Source organism: Lathyrus oleraceus, chromosome 7, assembly GCF_024323335.1.
Source record: "Lathyrus oleraceus cultivar Zhongwan6 chromosome 7, CAAS_Psat_ZW6_1.0, whole genome shotgun sequence".
NCBI classification, from domain to species: Eukaryota; Viridiplantae; Streptophyta; class Magnoliopsida; order Fabales; family Fabaceae; genus Lathyrus; species Lathyrus oleraceus.
In genome coordinates, this window is record NC_066585.1 from 6,508,860 (window position 1) to 6,531,461 (window position 22,602).

A 22,602-nucleotide genomic window follows, 5' to 3' on the forward strand; every position below is an offset into this window, starting at 1 on the left:
TAAGTAACTGCAATGAAGCAATCACTCTTTTAGAGACAGAAGCAAATGTGGGGAAGGATACAAATGACAAACTTGTAAATGCGATATTATACAAGAAAATCATTGGATCTCTGAGACATTTATGCAATACCATACCTGATATTTCTCAAAGTGTTGGGTTGCTTTTTGGAGAAGCCACGGGAATCTAATCTCAAATAAGTAAAAAGTTTAATACGATACATTAAGGGAACAATTGATCATGGTGTGTTGATGCCAAGGCAAAAGACCAGTTTCGACAAAGCTGAAGTGTATGGCTATGCATATTCTGATTTTAATGGAGCATCAATCTCTTGGATCTTGAGGAAGCAATGGATAGTGGCTTTACCATCGTGTGAAGCTGAGTATGTGGTAACATCATATGAAACTTGTCAAGCCTTATGGATCGAAATGTTACTGGAAGAACTGAAAATGATTGAGTCGAAGAAGATGAAGTTGTTTGTAGATAACAAGTCAACTATCGACTTAGCCAAAAATCCTATGTGCCATGGAAAGAGCAAGCACATCGAAAGGAGGTATCACTTTTTGATTGATAAAGTAAACAAATAGAAAGTTGAGCTTGAGTATTGCAAGCCATTAATGCAATAAGTAGACTTGTTTACTAAGCCTTTACAAAAGATAAGGTTTTGCGAATTGAAGAAGCTCATTGGAATGAGGAGTTTAGAAAGTATGCATGGTCCAAAATGTACTTTGCATCGCCAGGTCATGTCTGAACCTATTGATAAATCGTACCTTGAATATTCCTTAGTGTCTTTTCCCCAGCAAATTGTCATCCCCAATTAGTCTTCACCCATTGCCTTTGATATTTCCTATGAATCACTGCTACCGAATTTCCATCATTCCCCATAGGTTTGTCCATCATCCGTCATAAAAATCATGCCAGGGTTCATCTTGTCCCCAACAAACCAAAAAGAGGTCCTTCAGTTCATAGTACGTCATGTCATCATATTTAAGGGGAAAAATACGAATATTTTATATTTCAATACCTTTCACCCCGATTTAATGGGGATTGTCATCACTCATGCTATCTGGTAAAGATATTTAAATAGGGGCAACTGTCATACCCCAAATTTTGCCCCACCTAATTCATCTGCACGCATCCATTAGTATTCATTTGTCTGTAGTCATTCTTTTTCATATCCAATCATTTCATTCATCTGCATCCCGTGATTTGATTTACCTTCTTATAACCATTTATCTGGTCATACATGTCTTATTTTCAGGTCAAAATCAAAGAGTGGAAGTCATAGTCGTTTATTTGATTGCTCTATCTTGACTAATTCATATATTCACGCACCCCTTAAAGATTTCGGGTCGTGGGGCATGACATTTTGTTTAAGACACAAGGGCATGGGCCTTTGTGGTTTTGTCAGGCTTTATGTCAAGTCCATTTTGTTTAATCCTAAGGTCACTTGGCATGGGCCTTTGTGGTTTTGTCGGGCTTTATGTCAAGTCCATTTTGTTTAAGCCTAAGGTCACTTGTGTATTTCACTTTTTTTCTTCTTTTTCCTTTTTTTTATCTCTTAACATGTTTATGTTTAAAGTTTGATCTTCGGATGTTTGAAAGGTCGATATTTGGGAAGATTGGGTCACTTGTTAATTAAGAAATTCTCAAGAGTTTGCAAGTTTGTCCAAATCATTTTTTTTCATTGCTATCTTGAGGCATGCATTCTTACCCCTAACTAAGGGATTCTTTCATTCGCATTCATAAATCACTCGATTTTTTAATTTCATTCTAAAAAGAATTTCCTCCATATTGCAAAAATTTCATTCATAGGACATATTCATTCACGTTGCACGTTTTTCTTTTAACATATCCATTAAACTTTTATCCATCCAGAACTAAAATAAGTCTTATTGACCATTTTTGCATACAAAGAAGACATTTTCCTTCCAAAGCAAGCAAGTGTCAGAATACCAAGAAAATCATTGGAAATGTAATATTTGTTAAAACGCTTTGAATTTTGATTTGAACACATCACAAAGTTTCCAACAAAGCAAAACAAGTTGAATCTAAGACCTAGTTTCTAAAAAACATAGTGTCTTTTCATTTCAATCAATTTCGGCTCAAATACCATCTCCTATTCAACCCCAAGTTTCATGCCATCCTTTAGTTCATCTTTGTTTTCCTTTGCCAGCCAATCTTTAATCTCCATTGACCTATATCATGAACCTATTAGCAAAACAACATATCAAATGTACATAAATGCAAATTTCATAGCCTAAAACACAAAAGAGGGATTCATATAAATTCATGCCAAGATCAAAGCAAGAGGCAAATGGAGTAAAAGTCATCAAAGCAAATTCAACAAAAAGAGAAAAGAGGGAGGTAAGGATAAGTTACTACAGTATAAAAGGCATTGTGTAAAATTCAAATTACATTAGCATATAGAACTCAATTAAAAAAAGGGAAAGGGACAACCATCTTTCTTTCAGCGTAATTTTGAATACTACAAATTAAGCATTGCTCTGCTCCATTTCCAGCTCCATTCATATCACAATTGTATTTTGTAACAATACATTTGATCCTATCCAAAAATTGTGAACCCTAACTCTTGACTATAAATACAACATCAGCAACAAGAGAAAAATGAGATTTTTTCGAAAAACCTAAGCAACCACCCTCATATATTCAAAGATAAGCAATTTTCACACTCAAAAAAGGGGCAACGAAATCGAAGGTTATACTCAAAGCAACCAACATTTTTCAATAACATACCAAAAACCTAGCACCAACAGAACACACAGAAGTCCTAGTTACTAAAGAACAACAAGAACATAGCACGGAAGCACGACGACATTTGCGTAAGGAAATGGAATTACAGAAGGTAGAAGTTGGAATATACCTGAGTTTTACGGCTATCATGTTGGGTAACATGTCATTCCATTATATCTGATTAACTTAAATGTTTTTTTGTTGGCCTCTGAATATTGTTTGCTTCTGAATATTGGGTTGCTCCTGCCGATTTGTTGTGTTGATAGTTTGTTGTTTTGTTTCAATCGTTACTCTCCATTTGCGATCCTATGTTAAATATGCTTTCCAATGCCATTCGGTTACCATTCGAACAATGGGGCTTAGGTGGTTTTCGTTAGGGTTTTCTAATTTTTTCCTTTTTGTGCTACAGATACGAGTCGGGTCAGGAAGGGGTCCGACCCACTCTTGGCCCATTTACTTTTTTATTTATTTTAAAACTTTAAGTTAGTTTTGTTACTTATATTAATGAGCGCGTTTACCTTCCAACTAGTCACCCATGGTTGGGTGGTTGAGGCATTTGCTGTTTCCCACCAAGCCATGGGTTTGATCCATGGTGACAACAAATGTTAAGTTCACTTATTTTTATTTTTTGTATAATTTTCATTTTATTGAATTTTTTTTATAACTTCTTACGATTTATTTTACCATTTTTTTACCCTTTTATCTAGTCCCATTTTTTAAAATACTTGTTGATTTCATTCTTTTCATTTTAATTTTTAAGTGTATTGTAAATAAACTTTTTTTTATTATTTATTTATTTATTTTACTCAGCTTATTTTTGGAGTCTTCTTACATTGAGTTTTTAAAGCATATGCATTCAATTTTCAATGATTTCAAACTTCCGTACATTGATTATTTTAATTTAATTTCAAACCTTTGCATTAATTATTTTAGATTTATTTTCTTAACTAAAATCGGAAGAAAAAGATTACCTAGGTGAAAGGTTCAGTCGTAGTCCCGAATGCTAGGCCCAAGTTCTAAGAGCTTGCAAGTCATAAGTGTTCGCCTTCCCTCTAAAACACTTGTAAATATTCAAGGTATGATTTATCAATAGGTTCAGACATGACCTAACACTCTAGAACGTGTCTGGCAGTTCTGGAGATTCGCATAAGAAATATTCAAAGTATGTTTTATCAAACAAGTTTAGACATGACCTAACACTTTAGAATACATATGACAATTATGGGAATTCTCATAAGAAATTCATCCGCACAAAACATTGGAGTTTTTTCACTAGAAAATCATATGTACAAACTAGATCATGAGCCTTCTTATGAGAATATCATCCATGTAAAAGGCTAAGACAATTCTTTATGAAGAAATCAATCAAGGTAAACATCATTGGAGTTATTTCTAACTAGAACAACATCCAAGCTTCTGGGAATTCCTTAAAATGATGAGTCATACATGACTTTATAGGAACCACCGGGAAAGACGGGGTAATTAAACTTTCTGCATATGCCAATAATAATTGGACTTTAGATGGAGTGCCATCGATAACTGGACTTTTAAATGATGTTGGCGACAGCCAAACTTCAGGTATCAATTACGATTGGATTTTCAAATGGAGTACCAGTTATGACTGGACTTTTAAATGATATTAGCGACAACCATACTTCAAGTACCAATTACAATTGGATTTTCAAACGGAGTGCCAGTTATAACTGGACTTTTAGAGAAAGCCAACAACAATTGGATTTTAAGAACAGAGCATCAGTTACTACTAGACTTTAAATAGATACTAATGACAATGGGAATTTGAAAGACATTAGTAACAACTGGGTTTTTGATGATAATGCCAGTAACAATTGAATTCTGGAGACTCCAATGATAATTGAGCTCTTGAAATGATACTAGTGATAACTAGATTTTAAGGGTACCAAATAACAATTGGATTTCCGACAAGGTATCAATGACAACTGAACCAACCATACCCATAACAATCAGATTGGAAATAACACCGGTCACTACTGAATTCTTCAGGATTCCCATTATGATTGGACTTTGGATGGAGTGCCAGGGACAATTAGACTTTGGGTCAAGGGATAACAATCAACAACGAGACCAAGGGGCGACACAAAGTATATTTTGGCCCATGCATGATGAAGCGCCGCGAAAAATACAGAGTCGCCACCAGATTTTATTTATTCCAAAGGAAAGGGAAAATAGCGATAAAACCCCAAATGAGAGAAATGGTCTCGCAACCAAGAGCGGATTCGGAAGTCGGTTATGCAAGGGGAAGATATTAGCACCTCTCACATCCATGGTACTCCATAGGAACCACTTGCTCGTGCCAAATGCGTATGGATGTTTGTTTATCTGTAAATTGCTTCCTATCGGGAATGAGATGAAAGAATAAGGTGGGGAGAAAATAAGTTTTAAGTTAGTGTGCTAGCCAAGGATTTGGGCCCTCGTGCCTACTGATAACGCGAAAACACATCAGGTATTTGCCTTGATTTACACTCAAAGATCATACCATTTTAATTAATATCCCGATTATTGTGCAAGTATTCGTGTTGTTTTTGCAGGTATTTAAATCTCAATGCATTAATGAGCAAAATGAAGAAAAGGAAGAAAAAGAAGAAGAAACAGATGAGAAAGCACAGGAAAAAGCAGAAAGCAGGATATGCAGAATTTGTTGATGTGACGACCGCCACAGATTCATTACACTCGTCACGACCCAGCCTGTGACGACTGTCACAGGCCCATGATGAGCGTCACACGGCCAGAATATGCGCTTTGAAACAGTCAATCATAGGCACCCAAACGTGCCTAAATTCCCCCCAACAACCTGACTCCCACGGATTCCTCATTCAAACTAAGTCTTTCTTAAAAATCTCAACCACCAAGACCTAAAGGAGCACTATAGAAAGGACCAAAATGGGAAAAAATTGGAGACACCTATATTTACACTTACGCTCTGCAATTTATTTTTACAGCACTCTAGCTTTTTAGTTATTTTCTTTTCAGCAACCTTGTTTCCGTTGCCTTAATTCATTCGTCATTCTTTTTAGAATTTCCTTTTTCCCTTTTCCATCCCGTTTTCCAGTTAGCCATAGTAGTAGTTTCCTACACTGGGGAACTACTACACTTTATTTAATTTTAGTAAGCAATTTATATTGAAGAAGCAGAAGCCTACCGACTTGTGGAGGACTGCTCAAGTACTCCAAGAATCACTATACTCTGTTACTTCGATTGCTAGGTTTTTATTGAATTATTATTATTATTGCCCAATTATTATTATAATCATGTTTGCCGCAATGTTAATCTGTATATGCGTTGTGTTTGCTTTATTTAACATGTCCGGCTAAATTACCGGTATCGGTATGTAGCAATTTAATTAGACGGGATTTAATAATAATCGGTGAAAACCCTTTTTCTCAAACAATCTTTTAGGATGGAGTTTTTAATTTAAATTTAATTAACTTTATCACAAAAGCGTGAAAAGCTATTTAATACAGTTTTGCACGAGAGTGGGAAGTTAACTAAGGTGAGAACCAACAATCACGAGAGCGTGAGGCTCGAGCTGGATAGTAAAAATTAGGCATTGAGTTTAAAAACAGCGAGAGCACTTTAAAAGCAATTAGAGCTTATTTATTTTCAAAAAGTAATTTTAACTTCAAACGGGACAACGAGAGCATACATTCTGACTTAAAGCTATAGGCCGAATCAACAACCACGAGAGTGTGAGATAAAGTTTTTTAAATAAATATTTTCTACTGAGAGGTATTTGGCATTTAAACTATTCACCGGTGACTTATCGAATCCCTGACAATTAATGCGCTGCATACTGATTCCTTCCATCAATTCTTTCTTAGAACTAAATTTCCCTTAGATTTAGTATTCTGCTCTCGAACTTCTACTAATCATTCCCTTAGCTAAACATAGTGACGTTAGTAACACTAGTTTGACCATAGGTCCCTGTGGTATCGATATCTTTTAAAACTAAAGTGACTGGACTGTGTATTTGCAGTCAAGTACCCGATAGACTATATTTTATATATAGTCAGACGAAGCATCAAGTTTTTGGCGCCGTTGCCGGGGACCTGTTTTAGTCGAATAATGCGATTCTTTCGTTGCACGGTTGATAACATGAAACTATATCACATTTTTAGACTTGATTTAATTAAATTATATCGTTATTTGATTCAATTTATTTTATATTATTCGATATTACTCGGCATTTTCTTATTATTTGTTTCATGTATCATTATTTAAAGCACATGTGAAAAAGAAAGAAAAGGGGTGCAAAAAGAAGATTTTCTAGGAAAACCAGCAAGCTGAAGCACCAAAGCCCAGCCCATGTTTGGAACAAAAATATTACTGTCACGACCGCAACAAGCACGTGTCGATCGCCACGTCCTAAGACCTAGTGTTACGACCGTAACACATAGTGTGACGGACGTCACACATTCCACTCCTATATTTTGGGCTTTACGTGCGTGACTGAGTGGACGGTTTCCCCTAAGTTCTCTCATGCACTCGGAGACGCTTTGAACCATACTGAAGACACATTCTAGGAGACGGTTATCTGGGGAGGTTAATATAAATAAACCTCACAAAAGCCAATTGAAGCTCTCTCTTCTCCGTACAATTTTTCCAGCATTCTAATTTTTCAAGCAATTTATTTCTTTTTTTCTTTTCTTTTAGTTTAATTTCCGAAGCATACAATTTACTTTCTCACGATAGTTTCTACACCGGAAACTATTGTGTAATTTTTACTGGATCTAACCTTACGTTAGATCATAGTATTTTATTTCCTTGTTTTTACTTTCCTATCTGATTAAGAATTGTGAAGAACAAATCCAACCGACTTGTGATGGAGTGTTCGAGCATCGAAGCGTAGGAGATAAAATCCAGATTTCTAGTATTTTTCCAGGTTCATTAATCAATTGATTTATCGTTTTAATTTACATATGCTTTGTTCCGCTGTTTATATATGTTGTTGGTTTGATATGGCCGTATTTATGCATGATTATTGTTTATGCATGTTTATCATGTCTGGCTAATTAATTTAGATATCGGTATGTAGAGTAAGCGGAATAAAGGAATCCAAATTGAGTTGGTTTAAATTTATTTCAGAATATAGTCACTCTTTTTCTGGTCTCAATTTACAAAGTTAATGCCAAGGTTTTTGTACGAGAGTAAAAGACATAAAGAAGTTAAAATCAATAGAACGACGGTTTGAGTTTTTAACTGGACAGTGTAAATTGAACATTAACTTTAAATCAGGGCGAAAGCAATTTTTAAGGTTAATTAAATTCTAATTATTTTCAAAAATTATTTTTAAAAGTTAAATGTGAGGACGAGAGTTAAGCATTTAAGTTTAATCATATAATCTAAGTCAACAGAGCGAGAGTTTGAGACGAGGGCGTTTAAACGGTTAGTATTTTCTCAAAAGGAGTTCCTATAGATTCTATTATTTTCAAAAGTGATTTTAGATTTAACGAAATAGTGAGAGCGTACGTTAAAATATAAAGTCATGGTCTAATTCAACAGAGCGAGAGTTTGAGGAAAAGACTTTTAATTAATAGTGTCTACTGAAAAGACTTATTTTAAAATTAAGAAAAAGACCAACGAAGATTTGATTCCCCAAATATGACGAACTACATACTGATATCCATATTATTTGATATTTTATCTAGATCCAAATTTAGTTTTATTTTTCCCCCTAATCATTATAGTATCATCCGCCTTAGCTTTACGCAGTAACCCTAGAAAAACGGTAGATCGATTCATTAAGTCCCTGTGGGATCGATATTTTTAAAAACTACGCGATTAGACTGTGCGCTTGCAGTTAGTACCCCGATAGACTCATAAAGTCGCGACCAACGGTATAGACTAAGGTAAAAACAAAAACTAATCTTCTCTCCCTTCTTTCCCTGATTGTATGTCAAGTACTCGCTCACAAGGCGATAACTTAGCACCACCAGTCCCAGAATTAGAGCGTTTCTTATACGTGAGACGCCGAATACACGAATATCAACAAAAGTACGATATTCCCGATATCTCCTCTCCTCCTAAACCAGAAGAAAAACCAAACATGGCTGAAGAAGGACCACAAAATCGTCCTCTTAAATTCTACGCTACCCCGTCTCAACAAGAACCTCACAACAGCATTGCTGCCCCCGCTATAAATCGAAACGATTTTGAGCTGAAACCCTCACTACTATCTGCCGTCCAACAACATCAATTTGCTGGAAATCCTACGGACGGTCCTAATGAACACCTAACTAAGTTCGTGTAGTACACAGATACTGTAAAGGCGAATGGTGTATCTCAAGATGCGATAAGATTGTGCCTCTTTCCTTTCTCACTAAGAGACAGATCTTGGGCTTGGTTGCAATCCTTGCCGTCCAACTCCGTTACAACATGGGAAAAACTGAAGAACGTTTTCTTATCCCGATATTTTCCGCCGAGCAAAACTGCTATGCTGAGAGCTCAAATCAACGGATTCAGGAAAAAAAGATGTGGAATCTCTCTACGAAGCGTGGGAGAGATACAAGGACATTATGAGGATATGTCCACATCACGGTCTAGAAGACTGGGTGATCATTCACACATTTTACAATGGGCTTCTGTATAACACAAGACTTACAGTAGACGCCTCCGCGGGCGGTGCACTTATGGATAAGCCATACAACGAAGCCTATCAACTCATTGAAAACATGGCCCAAAACCATTGTCAATGGGGAGGTGAACGAACTCCAGTAGAAAAGTCCCAGACTAAGGGTGGAATGTACGAAATCAGTAGCCTTGACCATGTTCATGCAAAGGTGGATGCCCTTGTTCAAAGGTTAGATAACTTGACCATACCACCCGCAGCCACCGTGGCCGTTGTAACTCCAAACTGCGAGTTATGTGGAAACCCTAGACACACTGCACAAGATTGTCAAATATTAGCAGGAGTCCCAACCGATCAAGTGAATTACACACAAGGAAATCCCTATTCGAATACCTACAACCCAGGTTGGAAAAACCATCCTAATTTCTTGTATAAGAATAGCAATGCCTTGTATGCACCTGGCCAAGCACCAGCTATTCCGCCTGGATATCAAAAGCCAGCTAATAATACTCCTAACATGCCTAGGAAGTCAAATCTTTAATTAATGATGGAGAGCTTCATAGCTACCCAAGCTCAGACAAACAAAGACTTCTTGAACCAAAACATACATACTAGCGAGCAACTTAAACAACTAGCGAACAAAGTAGACGCCTTAGCCACCCACAATAAAATGCTTGAAACACAGATTTCACAAGTGGCTCAACACCAAGCATCTACAGCCGCTCCAGCTGGAACATTTCCTGGACAACCGCAACCTAATCCAAAAGGACATGCAAATGACGTTATATTGAGGAGTGGAAAAGAAGTAGATGGACCCGTAGATCCAAGACTCCAAAACCCTGCCATGTACCAAAAACCAGATAAAACCTCAATTGAGCAGGTGAATGAACCAAAGGAAACAGAAGATAACACCCGAGAGGCCGAAGAGAAAGAAAAACCTTATGTGCCTCCACCTCCTTATAAACCACCCATTCCGTATCCTCAAAGACTCAAAAGTTCTAAAACTGCGAGTCAATTTAGGAAATTTGTTGAACTTCTGAAGCAACTAAACATTACGATACCCTTCACAGAAGCCATCACACAAATTCCCTCCTATGCCAAATTTCTTAAGGAAATCCTATCCAATAATAAAAAGATTGAGGATGACGAAACAATTACACTTACTGCCGAGTGTAGCGCCATAATCCAAAATAACATGCCTCCCAAACTAAAAGACCCGGGTAGTTTCTCCATACCCTGTGTCATTGGAAAATTCGTCCTAGACAAAGCTCTATGCGATCTAGGAGCCAACATTAGTGTAATGCCCTTAACCATTTGTAAAAGGCTTAGTATGGGAGAATTAAGACCGACCAAGATGTCTGTTCAATTAGCTGACCGCTCAATCAAATATCATGTCGATATACTAAAGAATGTCCCAGTACGAGTAGGACAATTTTACATTCCTACGGACTTCATAATCATGGACATCAAAGAAGATGCCAGTACACCTATCATACTAGGAAGGCCATTCTTGGCTACTGCCGGAGCCATAATAGACGTAAAGAGAGGTAGGCTGAAATTCGAAGTTGGAGAAGAAAAGGTTGAATTTATCTTGACCCAATTCTTACAAGCACCAACTATAGACGACACCTGCTATCTGCTTGATGTCATAGACGAGTGCGTGAGAGAGAGATGGAGATGCAAGAAATCACATATTCGGATATAATGAAAATCCAAATCCCTCCAATCTTTGAAGACAATAATTGGCATGAACCATACGAAAACGAAAGTCTAAGCGAATGCCTAGAACTTACACCCAACCACATGCCATGGCCAAAGAAACCTGACTTGGAATTAAAAGCACTACCAAAGAACCTAAGAACGAATTCCTAGACACTGAACTGAAAAAACCAGTAATAGTCAACGCTGACTTAGGACAGATTGAAACTGAGAAATTACTAGATGTTCTAAGAAAATACCCAACAGCGTTAGGATATAACATCGCCGATCTTAAAGAAATAAGTCCTTCTATCTGTATGCATCGCATTATGCTGGAGGAAGATTGTAAAACCTCTAGAGAACATCAAAGAAGGATCAACCCAATCCTAAGTACCGTAGTCAAGGATGAAGTAAAGAAACTTCTAGATGCTGGAATCATATACCCGATCTCCGATAGTCAATGGGTTAGCCCCGTTCATGTAGTACCCAAGAAAAGGGGTGTTACAGTTTTTAAGAATGAGAAGGGTGAATCCATAACACAAAGAGTTGTGACCGGAAGTAGAATGTGCATTGACTATAGAAAACTAAACAAAGCCACTCGGGAAGATCATTTCCCTCTACCCTTCATTGACCAAATGCTTGAACGATTGGCGAAGCATTCTCACTTCTTCTATCTAGACGGTTATTCAGGATTCTTTCAAATCCCAATCCATCCTGACGACCAAGAAAAGACTACCTTCACATGCCCTTATGGTACATTCGCCTACCGACGAATGCCATTTTGCTTATGTAACGCTCCCGCAACATTCCAACGATGCATGATGGCAATCTTCGCCGATTTTATAGACGACGTCATGGAAGTCTTTATGGACGATTTTTCCGTTTGCGGGAAGAGTTTTGAAGGATGTCTATCAAACCTCGAAATGGTACTCGAAAGATGCGTGAAAGTAAACCTTGTTTTAAACTGGGAGAAATGCCATTTCATGGTTCAACAAGGAATTGTGTTAGATCACGTGGTATCTGACAGAGGAAATGAAGTAGACAAATCTAAGATCGAAATCATAGAGAACCATCAACCTCCGAAAACCGTACGAGAAATAAGAAGCTTTCTAGAACACGCCGGTTTCTACCGACGTTTCATTAAAGATTTCTCGAAAATAACCAAGCCACTTACAGGTTTATTAATGAAAGACGCTGACTTTATATTTGATGAAAAATGCTTAACAGCATTCAACCAAATAAAAACATCTTTAATCATCGCACCCATAATGCAACCACCTGACTGGAGATTACCTTTTGAAATCATGTGCGATGCGAGTGATTACGCAGTAGGCGCAGTACTAGGACAAAGGAAGGATAAGAAGCTTCATGCTATTTACTATGCAAGTAGAACGCTAGATCCAACCCAAATGAACTACGCCACCACTAAAAAAGAACTTCTAGCAGTCGTGTTCGCTTTGGACAAATTCTGTTCCTACCTAGGAGGGGCGAAAATTATCATCTATACCGACCACGCTGCTATTAGATATCTGTTAAGTAAGAAGGATGCCAAACCAAGACTTTTAAGATGGATCATGCTCTTACAAGAATTTGATTTAGAGATAAAAGATAAGAAAGGTACTGAAAACGTAGTAGCAGACCACTTATCACGAATCGAAGGGAACAAACCTGAACAAATCCCAATTAACGATGATTTCCCTTACAAACGACTCATAGCCCAAATGGAAAGCGATATGTCTGAACTAACATTAAACGATACAGAAATAGAAGAATCCATGGAAGAAATACATGTGAATGCAACTCTGCCATGGTATGCTGATTTTATCAACTACCTAGCTGTCGGAGTACTTCCACCGGACCTATCCTACCAACAAAAGAAGAAATTCTTTCACGATCTTAAACAATATTACTGGGATGAACCTCTACTCTTCAAAAGAGGTACCGACGATATTTTTTGTCGATGTGTTCCTGAGGATGAAATTGATGATATAATCTCTCATTGCCATTCCGCTCCCTATGGAGGGCATGCAAGTACCTCAAAAACCTGCACTAAGATCCTGCAATCAGGCCTCTTTTGGCCCACTCTATGGAAAGATGTCCATAATGCGGTTATAAAATGCGACCGGTGCCAACGCACTGCCAACATATCAAGACGCGATGAAATGCCACAAACGGGAATCTTAGAAGGAGAAGTCTTTGATGTATGGGGGATTGACTTCATGGGACCATTCCCAACTTCTTTTGGTGATAAATACATACTCATTGTTGTCGACTATGTTTCAAAATGGATAGAGGTTGTAGCTTCTCCAACAAATGACACACGAGTAGTGATCAAGTTATTCAAGAACATTATCTTTCCCAGATTCGGTGTGCCAAAACTAGTAGTTAGTGACGGTGGCTCCCACTTCATATCGAATATATTTGGAAAACTTCTTCTAAACTATGGAGTCCGACACCGCGTAGCAATACCGTATCATCCACAAACTAGCGGGCAAGTCGAAGTCTCGAATCGAGAAATAAAACAATTTCTTGAGAAGACCGTAGGAATATCCCGAAAAGACTGGTCATCTAAACTAAACGAAGCTTTGTGGGCCTACAGGACGACATACAAAACCCCGATAGGAACCACACCCTCCAAACTAGTTTATGGTAAATCATGTCACCTCCCTGTAGAATTGGAACACAAAGCATATTGGGAAATTAAAACCCTAAATATACACTATACTTCCGTAGGCGAGAAACGGATTCTGGACATCCACAAATTAGAAGAGCTGAGATTGGACGCTTACGAGAATGCCAGGATCTACAAAGAGCGAACCAAAAGATGGCATGACAAACGCATTTCTAGGAAGGAGTTTAAGGTGAGAGACATCGTGCTACTATTCAATTCAAGACTTAAACTTTTTCCTGGAACACTCAAATCTAGGTGGTCCGGCCCTTTCGAGATCACCAAAGTCCTAAATAGTGGTGCGATAGAAATAAAAGGTAGGAATAATGACCCTTTTATAGTAAACGGACAGCGCTTAAAGCACTATCATAATATTGAAAATAGAGACTATTCGAACAGTCTCAGACTCATAGAGCTGCCCGCTCAACCCAAAACCTAGTACACCCCGACGCTACTGTCGAACTTACGACATTAAACAAAGTGCTTAGTAGGAGACAACCCACCCTTTTTCCTTCTTTTTGTTATCTTTGTTACAACCTATTTTCCTTCTTTTATTTTCCTCTTTATTTTGTTTGCTCCCCTCTTCTTGATTCTTTGCAGTCATTCTTGTTGCTACTAGTAACTAACTTAGACATATTGGATACTGATAAACAGTAAAATTACTAACTAGTTAGTTAATTACTTTCATCATGCAACAAATATAGACAGTTTTCAGAGGCAGAGTTCAATGAAGGCGGTATGATTATCTAGCCCGGAAGGATATGGAATTGACCATATATTATAATGGACCTATCATGGATAAATTAGGCATCCGAGATAGCATCCTATTTATGTTTAACCAGCTTGGGTGGGAGAACGCAGCCATTAAGAGACAGTTTGTCACGTACCGTGAACTAACCTTAGAATTCCTCAGCTCCCTTGTATACAACCCCGAACATGGTTACGGACTTAACAAAGGGTTGATATCCTTTAGGTTGTTTAGCATGGACTTCACCTATAGCCGTCGAGACCTTGCTGACCTCCTAGGATTCCCTAGTGGCCCTTTCGTCTTTACTACCCGCCAGGAGGACCTAATCGATGACATCGACCTAGATGACTTTTGGGGTAGCATAATTGGAGAATCCAACCCAAAATCGAATGAGATGCACTCACAAAAGATCCATAACCTTGTTATCCGATACTTTCATAAAATACTAGCCCACACCTTATTTGGTAAGGAAGAGAATAACACCATAGTGTCCCGCGATGAACTCTTCATCTTGCTATGTGTCAATCAAGGTCGACATGTCAATATCGTGACATTCATGATGGAAAGATTTTTCCACCTTGCTAAGAACAACCGTACCCCAATAATAATAGGTGGCCTAGTAACCATGATAGCAGACGCCATCAGACTTGTACGCCCACTTTATGAGCTTGTACCTTTTGCAAACATCCGACCCATGGATATCGAATTTTGCTTTAACCGCAGAATCATAGGAAACATTGGGACGGATACCTTTGATTATCTAATCAATAACGAAGTGGTTCGACTATTTACCTTGCCTAACCATGAGAAAACGAGTGTTCACAACCGCAATAACTGGTTATATGATTTAGATGAACACCCTATAGATCCACCTTCACCTCCCGAGACACCGCCTTAATATGAGTATATCAATGAACCTATCCATATGGAAGAATCTGACCCTGAAACACCTCCCAACTATTATAACATTGATGAACCGATTCCTCCATCATATGCTGATAATCATACCATGCTCATCACCCGTCTGAATGGTTTCCAAGCTGACATCACAATTGTGAAAGAAGAGATAAAAATCATACGCTTTGATGTCTTATGCCTGATGGATATAGCCGTTGAGCAGTTTCATCACCTGAACGAAGTTGTAGCTGCACTGGGAAAAAATCGTGGCTAATACTACTGACCACTGATTTCTCCTACTCACACTAAGCAATGAGGACACTGCTTTGTTTTGTGTGGGGAGGGAGCACATTTACTTCATTACTTTTGTTTAATTACTTTATTACTTTTGTTTGCTATGTTATCGTTACTATTTTTTTTCTATGTTACATTTAATTTCAATTTATTAATTCAATTGCTATTCATTTATTTCTGCTTATCCAGTTATTTATTTATTTTTGCATCTATGCTTTTAAAATTAAATTGCTAAGTTATCATAATGCTGTTATTATATGCTGCTACAACCTGTGTTGAATAAAAATTGAAAATCAGCGTGTGACGACCGTCACATATAGGGTGACGCCCGTCTCACAGACGTGACGACCGTCACGGATCTACCACGATCGTCACACGGCATGCAAATGACCGTTATGAGCTTCTGACCGTTGCAGACGACAGTTACGCATCCGTTGCACGTGACGACCGTCATACCCCTGTGACGACCGTCACGAATTCTAGAGAGCTCGCCTATAAATGCAGGCGCTTTTCCTCTCTTCTTCCTCATCAATTACCACTCTCATACCATTTTACTTCCATCATTCACTTCTTTACGTTTTGTTCAAGCGTGTAACTCACAAATATTCCATCTCACCCACCAATACCAAAAGTTTCATAAACCTTACTGTCATACCCTAAATTTTACCCTGAGTTTTTCACTTGCATCAGCATAGCATAAATCAATCCGTTTTGTCGTGTATTTCATCAATTTAAAGCATTCGTCAGGGTTCAGGTAAAAAGTCTAGAGTTCTGGCATTTCATCTGGTCTTGATGACATTCATTTAGTCATCTATTGATTAAGAAGTCGAAATATTTGATTTCTCAATCTCAGTGCATCATTTGTTTCCATTTCATCATGATTTCAGAGGATCAGAGGGTGAGAATTAAGAGTATTGTCGTCATCTGAATCTTTGCATAATTTTATTTGTGTTTGAGAATCAGAAGCATATGGTCTAAGGGAGATTCATTTACGTCTGATTGTTTGTTCACATTTATTCAGTCAACAATTTATTTTATTTACAAGATGTTTGCATTTTATATTTGTCACAACATGCATTTCATTCCGCATAACGCTTAAAATATCAGTCAGATAAATTTTTTGGATTCACAGACAGATCGGTTGAATCGTTTCTCAACTGTACGTCAAATTATCAGGCGGAAAATTTTAAAATTGAGCTTGCAAACGTCAGTTTTATTAATCTACGGTTCACGTATTTTAATTTGGCGTGCTCATTTTAATTTTTCAACTATTTTTTCGGTTGCATTTTAATCAGTCTGAGCCTTTTAACCGGTCATTTTTTATTTCAAAATTTAATTAAAATTTGTATGTTTTTGAAAAGTTTATTTCACACTGATAATTTTGATGCAGTTTGTTTATTTTATTTTATTTTAAAAAAAACTTTTTGTCTCATCCGATTTTTATTCATTTTTATCCGATTTTTTGTTTTTGTTTTTTTAGCCAAGTTAATTAGTTGAATAAATTAGAATAAATTGTATTTTTAAATTCAATTTAATTTTTTTATTGATTTTATTTCAATTATTAAATCTTTATTCTTATTTTATCTTTTAAAACATTATTTAGAGAATTTAAAGAAGAAACCAAATAGATATATATCCTCCACTCTTGGAACACCACACGGCTAACTCATGTCCATAAAGTTAGGAGAAACATTTTTTCTTCGTGAAAGATCCAAACATGGCCTTAGGGACTTTACCTCACATGTGATGTACGTTCTCTTTTTAAGAGGTCAGTAAAAAAAATTTGCAAGAGGAAATATTTTCTCTTCTTTTCCTTATCAATCCTTCCATATCACATCATCATCATTAACCATCATTTCTTAACAGAGAAAAAAACTCCCCCCAAGGCTTCAATCAACTGTAGTATAACCTCACTTTCATCATCATCACTCATCCTTCATCAAAATAAATCACCTTCTAAACTCTCACCTTATAAACACTTCCACCCTACAAACACCTTCAAAAAAAATATAATATCATCAATACACAAAACCATCACTCAACAGCCATCAAATATACTCCAATCGTCGATCCGTAACAGCCACGAAGAAGCACCTTCCACCACCATCTGTTTTTTTTAACGACATCAAACCCGCAACACATACTCCCTCCACCGTCATCGCTGTGCAAAATAAATTTGAAGTAACCTTTTGTTTAAACTTTGCTGTTTTTTACATATTTATTTTAATGTTTGTCTTTGGTTTGTTAGCTCTTTACTTGACTACTTGTTTTTGTTTGACAGTAATAGTTTAGATATGTATATATATACTTTCTTCTTAGTTCATGTTTATTTCCTGTTTTCATTTTTATTATTATTATTATTATTACTAATACTATTTTTTTTTATAAAAAAGAACTAAATTGGTTGAATCGGATGTTGCTAAGATTTTATCATAACATGAATGAAGAATCTAGCACTAGTTACATTTTTTTTTTTTTATCCTTATAAATGTTATGTTTTGTACCAAAATATAATCCAAATCTAATGCTTTCTCTATTTGCTTAAAATTATGTAACTGCTTTTCAGATTTTTTATTTTATTGTTGTTATCTTTATATGCTAAATGACGGTGTACATTTTGATTAGTTAAAGGGAGAGGAAACAAAATGAAGCATTGAGAAGATACACATACACTGCATTTAAGAAACATATATACAATTAGGTTTTACTTATTTTTTAATTAAATATATAACGTGTATACATTACTACTTTGTTTTAGTTTTATGTCCATAGTATAGATCATTGGATTTGAGTTGTAATATATATATATATATATATATATATATATATATATATATATATATATATATATATATATAGTGGTGCTTTAATGTGGTTTTCACATTTTTATTTTTTGCTGTATTTCAATTTTGTAGCAATGTGGTTTTATTGTTGGATAATGCATGTGTCGTTGTTGTATTTTTGTTAGCTTTCATTGTGTTGCAATTTTCGAGTTAAAAATTTATTTTAACTTCAGAAATTTCTTACACGCATAGAGTTTTGTTGACCGATCTCAGATAGGGTGATTCCTACATGAATCGCTTTGCGATTCCTTAACATAGCGCTGAATTTTTTTTTAGATTAATTTCTTGATTTTTACCACGAGTCCCTTGGCTTTCTCTTGGGCCTTCTTACAATGAGATTCTTTTATTTTGTTGAACTTTCTTTCAAAGCTTATATCATTTAATTATCGTGTTATATCCCCATTCGATAAACTGTATCCCCAGTCAAAAAAATGCGTAATAAATTTACCGCTTTCATTTACTTTACTGTATCAGTTGATTGTTAATAAAAGATTAAAATCAACCCTTTCAGAAAAGAACAAAAACAAACACTCGATCCAACGCTCGAGTCTTTTTTCCTAAATCAAATCCAAATTGATTACAAAGTCAAATATACCCCCGCCACATCCAAATTATTTTCATAAGTCAACTTGAGACACTTGATCCAACGTCAAGTCGTCCCCCTGTTTTTAAAATCTTTTCACAATAAAAATGGAAGAAACTGATTAAGTTTAGACTTTCTCTGTTTCGAATGTTAGGATACTGCTGTAGAGCTCAATGTTCAAACATTCGTCTTCCATATTAACATACAGTAATTACCAGAATTAGGTCATTTCTCTTATAGAAGAAAAAGATTGATTGGGTATCGACATTCTCTTTCCCGATTATTTGGACACTGCTGTAGAGCTCTATGTCTGACTAATCGTCTTCCGTTAATGAACTTTGGCCTAATTTGCCATACATTTTCATAATAAACTTTTGGATGAAAAGAGAGCGATTGGGCTTAGGCCTTTTCCTTTTCGAGCATCTGAGTACTGCAGTAGAGCTCCCTGCTTAGATACTTGTCTCCACTTAAAATCAACTCAAACTCATCAAACTTGTTTTCCGCCCTTGTGCGATTCCGAAAACATTTTAAGAAAAGAGTATGCAACATCCATTTTGATGCGAAACAAACAAAGACTTCAGCCTCCAAGAGCGAGCAACAAGTAAAGGTTTAATCGCTCAAATATGATCCAAGCATCACTCTCTTTAAAAGCAATCCACCCAGTAGTTCTCTTTGAGCAGAACTACGTATGCCTTGAGTTCTTCATAGCACCTGAAGATACGTAGGAGCAGGATTGCGAAATCTTGTCAGGCACATTAATATTAAAACACCCCTAAGTCTTTCCTTTCTTTATTTCTATTTCCTCACTCGATAAGTAGAAGTTCACAAACAATATCACGCTAACACTCTTACACAAAACTAACTAAATGGGTCCCATCGAGTACGATGGATGTGAGGGGTGCTAATACCTTCCCCTTGCATAACCGACTCCCGAACCCGATTTGGTTGCGACGACCATTTCTTTTTGTTTTTCATGGGTTTTATCGATATTTTCCCTTTCCCTCTTTGGGAATAAATAAAGTTTGGTGGCGACTCTGTTTTGTTTATATTTCGAGCGTTCCTTACGCTCGGGTATTTTTCGCGCCGCGACAGTTGGCGACTCTGCTGGGGACATTGACTAAAGTTCTCCTAAGCGAGTCAACCCTAATTTAGTTTGTTTTGTGTTTTAGTTTTTGCTTTTATCTGTTTATTTGATTCTTATTTGTTTTATCTATATATGCCTTTATTATCTATATTTTCAATTGTTGTGTTATTGGTATATGTATCATTGGAACTTTCTGGACTATTGGCATTTGTGTGAGGAAAATCTTTATACCCGAGCTATGAGAAAAACTTAAGTTAGGATGGTGGTTGTGTAGTATTAACCTGCGAGACATCGGACTCGTTAGGTTGATGCGAGAACCCCACTCATATGAGATCCCTTGAAAGTATTATTGTCTTACGATTAGTCGTTTTGGCGGTGATACTTTCAACCTCGATCTATGATTCTGAGGACCTTTTGTAGAACCCTGAACCTATGGCTTTTAGGGGAGATGGTTGTGTAGTGTTGACCTATGAGACTTAGGACTCGTTGGGTTAATGCAAAAACCTCACTCATAATAGATCATTTTTGAGGATATTATTGTCTTACGAGTAGTCATTCTGACGATAATATTGTCAGGTGTGATCCATGACTCTGGGAACCGTGTCGAGAACCGTGGAGTCGATGGTTGTGTAGTATTGACCTACGAGACTTAGGACCCGTTGGGTTAATACAAAGACCTCACCTAGAATAGATCCTTTTTAAGATATTATTGTCTTACGATTAGTCGTTCTGACAATAATATTCTTGAATTGGGTCCATGACTCTAGGCACCTTTTAAACCCTAGAGCCTACCTGTTTGGTTTTCCTATTCCTGGAACATTTCCTCCTTGAAGTAATTAATCGGAATGTTCCAATGATCACCTACCCAACTGTACATACATAAACATAAAACATTTCATAATCATACCACATATGACATGTGCATATTTTCAAGGGACCTAAAGACTCGTTTGATTGCAGGCATTCAGAAGACATGGGTAGCAATCAAAAAAGTACTTATTCATTCAAGTTCAAGAATCCAAAGCTGAAATTCTGGTGTAGTCAGATTTCAAATGTTCTACTCCAAGTCATGACATCTGATCTAACATTTTACATAATACTGCAAGACAGTTATTACACTCTGTACGCATATGCACACGCTCACAGATGTCACGACATCTCATTCTATGTCACCCTAGAATGGAGGAACACCTAGTTCTGTGCATCAGGTAGGAAGACTCAGCAGAGATCAATCCTAGCACTCACTTCTGTCGTTTTCTTACACAGTTATCAGCACGATGTCTTAACATTGATTTGGACATCGGCTGTTACATTAGTCCAATGTGCTTGCCTTTTACTTGTATTTCCTAAATTAAAGGTTGAACACGTTAATCTAATTTCCACTTATTAGATTGCTAACAAATAGGCTATTTGTTAGGTTCATTAATTGTAGGTTAGTAGTTGGTTTCCTGGATTTCAGCTCAGCTGTTGAATTCCTGAAGAATAGCCTGAGAAAACTGCTGAAATAGAAAACCCAATCATCCTACAATTTAGCACATGCTGTCAAGAATGAATGTCTCAACATTCAATTTGACAGTCTGAACATATACATCATGTTATGTTCCTGAAAACAGACTGTGCTACATTTGTTGTACTGTAAAAGACCAACCAGTCTCTAATTCAGTATCAGCCTGTATGAACAACTGTCTAGACATCCAGTTAGACAGTTTCACCATGATCCTTTGGCCAGGTCTGTTTTCCACTTGAAAACCAGACTTAGAAACATATTGAACTGAAGCAGAAAAACCAACCTGCCTGTTATTCAGTATATGCTGTCAACGATGAATGTCAAGACATTCTGATTGACATCCAACCAGAAGGCTATGTATCAGGTCTGTTATTATCTTTATATGCAGACAGTAATACAAGCTTAGTTATGGCAGACATGATTATAACATACAGAAGGAAAACAAACACAGGAAATTGTTAACCCAGTTCGGTGCAACATCACCTACATCTGGGGGCATACCAAGCCAGGAAGAAGATCCACTATCAGCAGTATTAATTCAGAGTTAAACTCGCCCGTTTACAACTCTTCACTTAATCCCTACCCAATGCAATCTATACCTAGGAACTCCTAGATAGAAACCTCCAGTTTCCATTCCTATCACTACAACTACAATGTAATGTTAAAACAACTTGAACTTGCTTCACAGCTTCATTCAAGAACATAATCACTCTTGCCTACAGGCTTTGAGTTACAAAAACTCTCAGCTTCAACCACTGAGAAACACATGGTAACCTTCCCACAGATTGGGAGGTTTACCTCACACACCCCCCTAAATTTTCATTCTATGAGGCTTACAAAAACTAGGTTACAATATGCTATTTATAACCTAATCACCCAACTGGATTTGGGCCTTCAGAAATCGCAGCAAACTTCTCCTTTGCT

General features: G+C 36.9%; 1 non-coding gene across 1 annotated transcript; it reads right to left on the minus strand.

Annotated features, from left to right (window-relative positions):
* Nucleotides 1–9,221: 9,221 nt before the first annotated feature.
* On the minus strand, nt 9,222–9,329 carry LOC127109315 (small nucleolar RNA R71). Its single transcript, XR_007796630.1, has one exon. It is a non-coding gene; the product is annotated as a small nucleolar RNA R71 (small nucleolar RNA).
* Nucleotides 9,330–22,602: the final 13,273 nt, after the last annotated feature.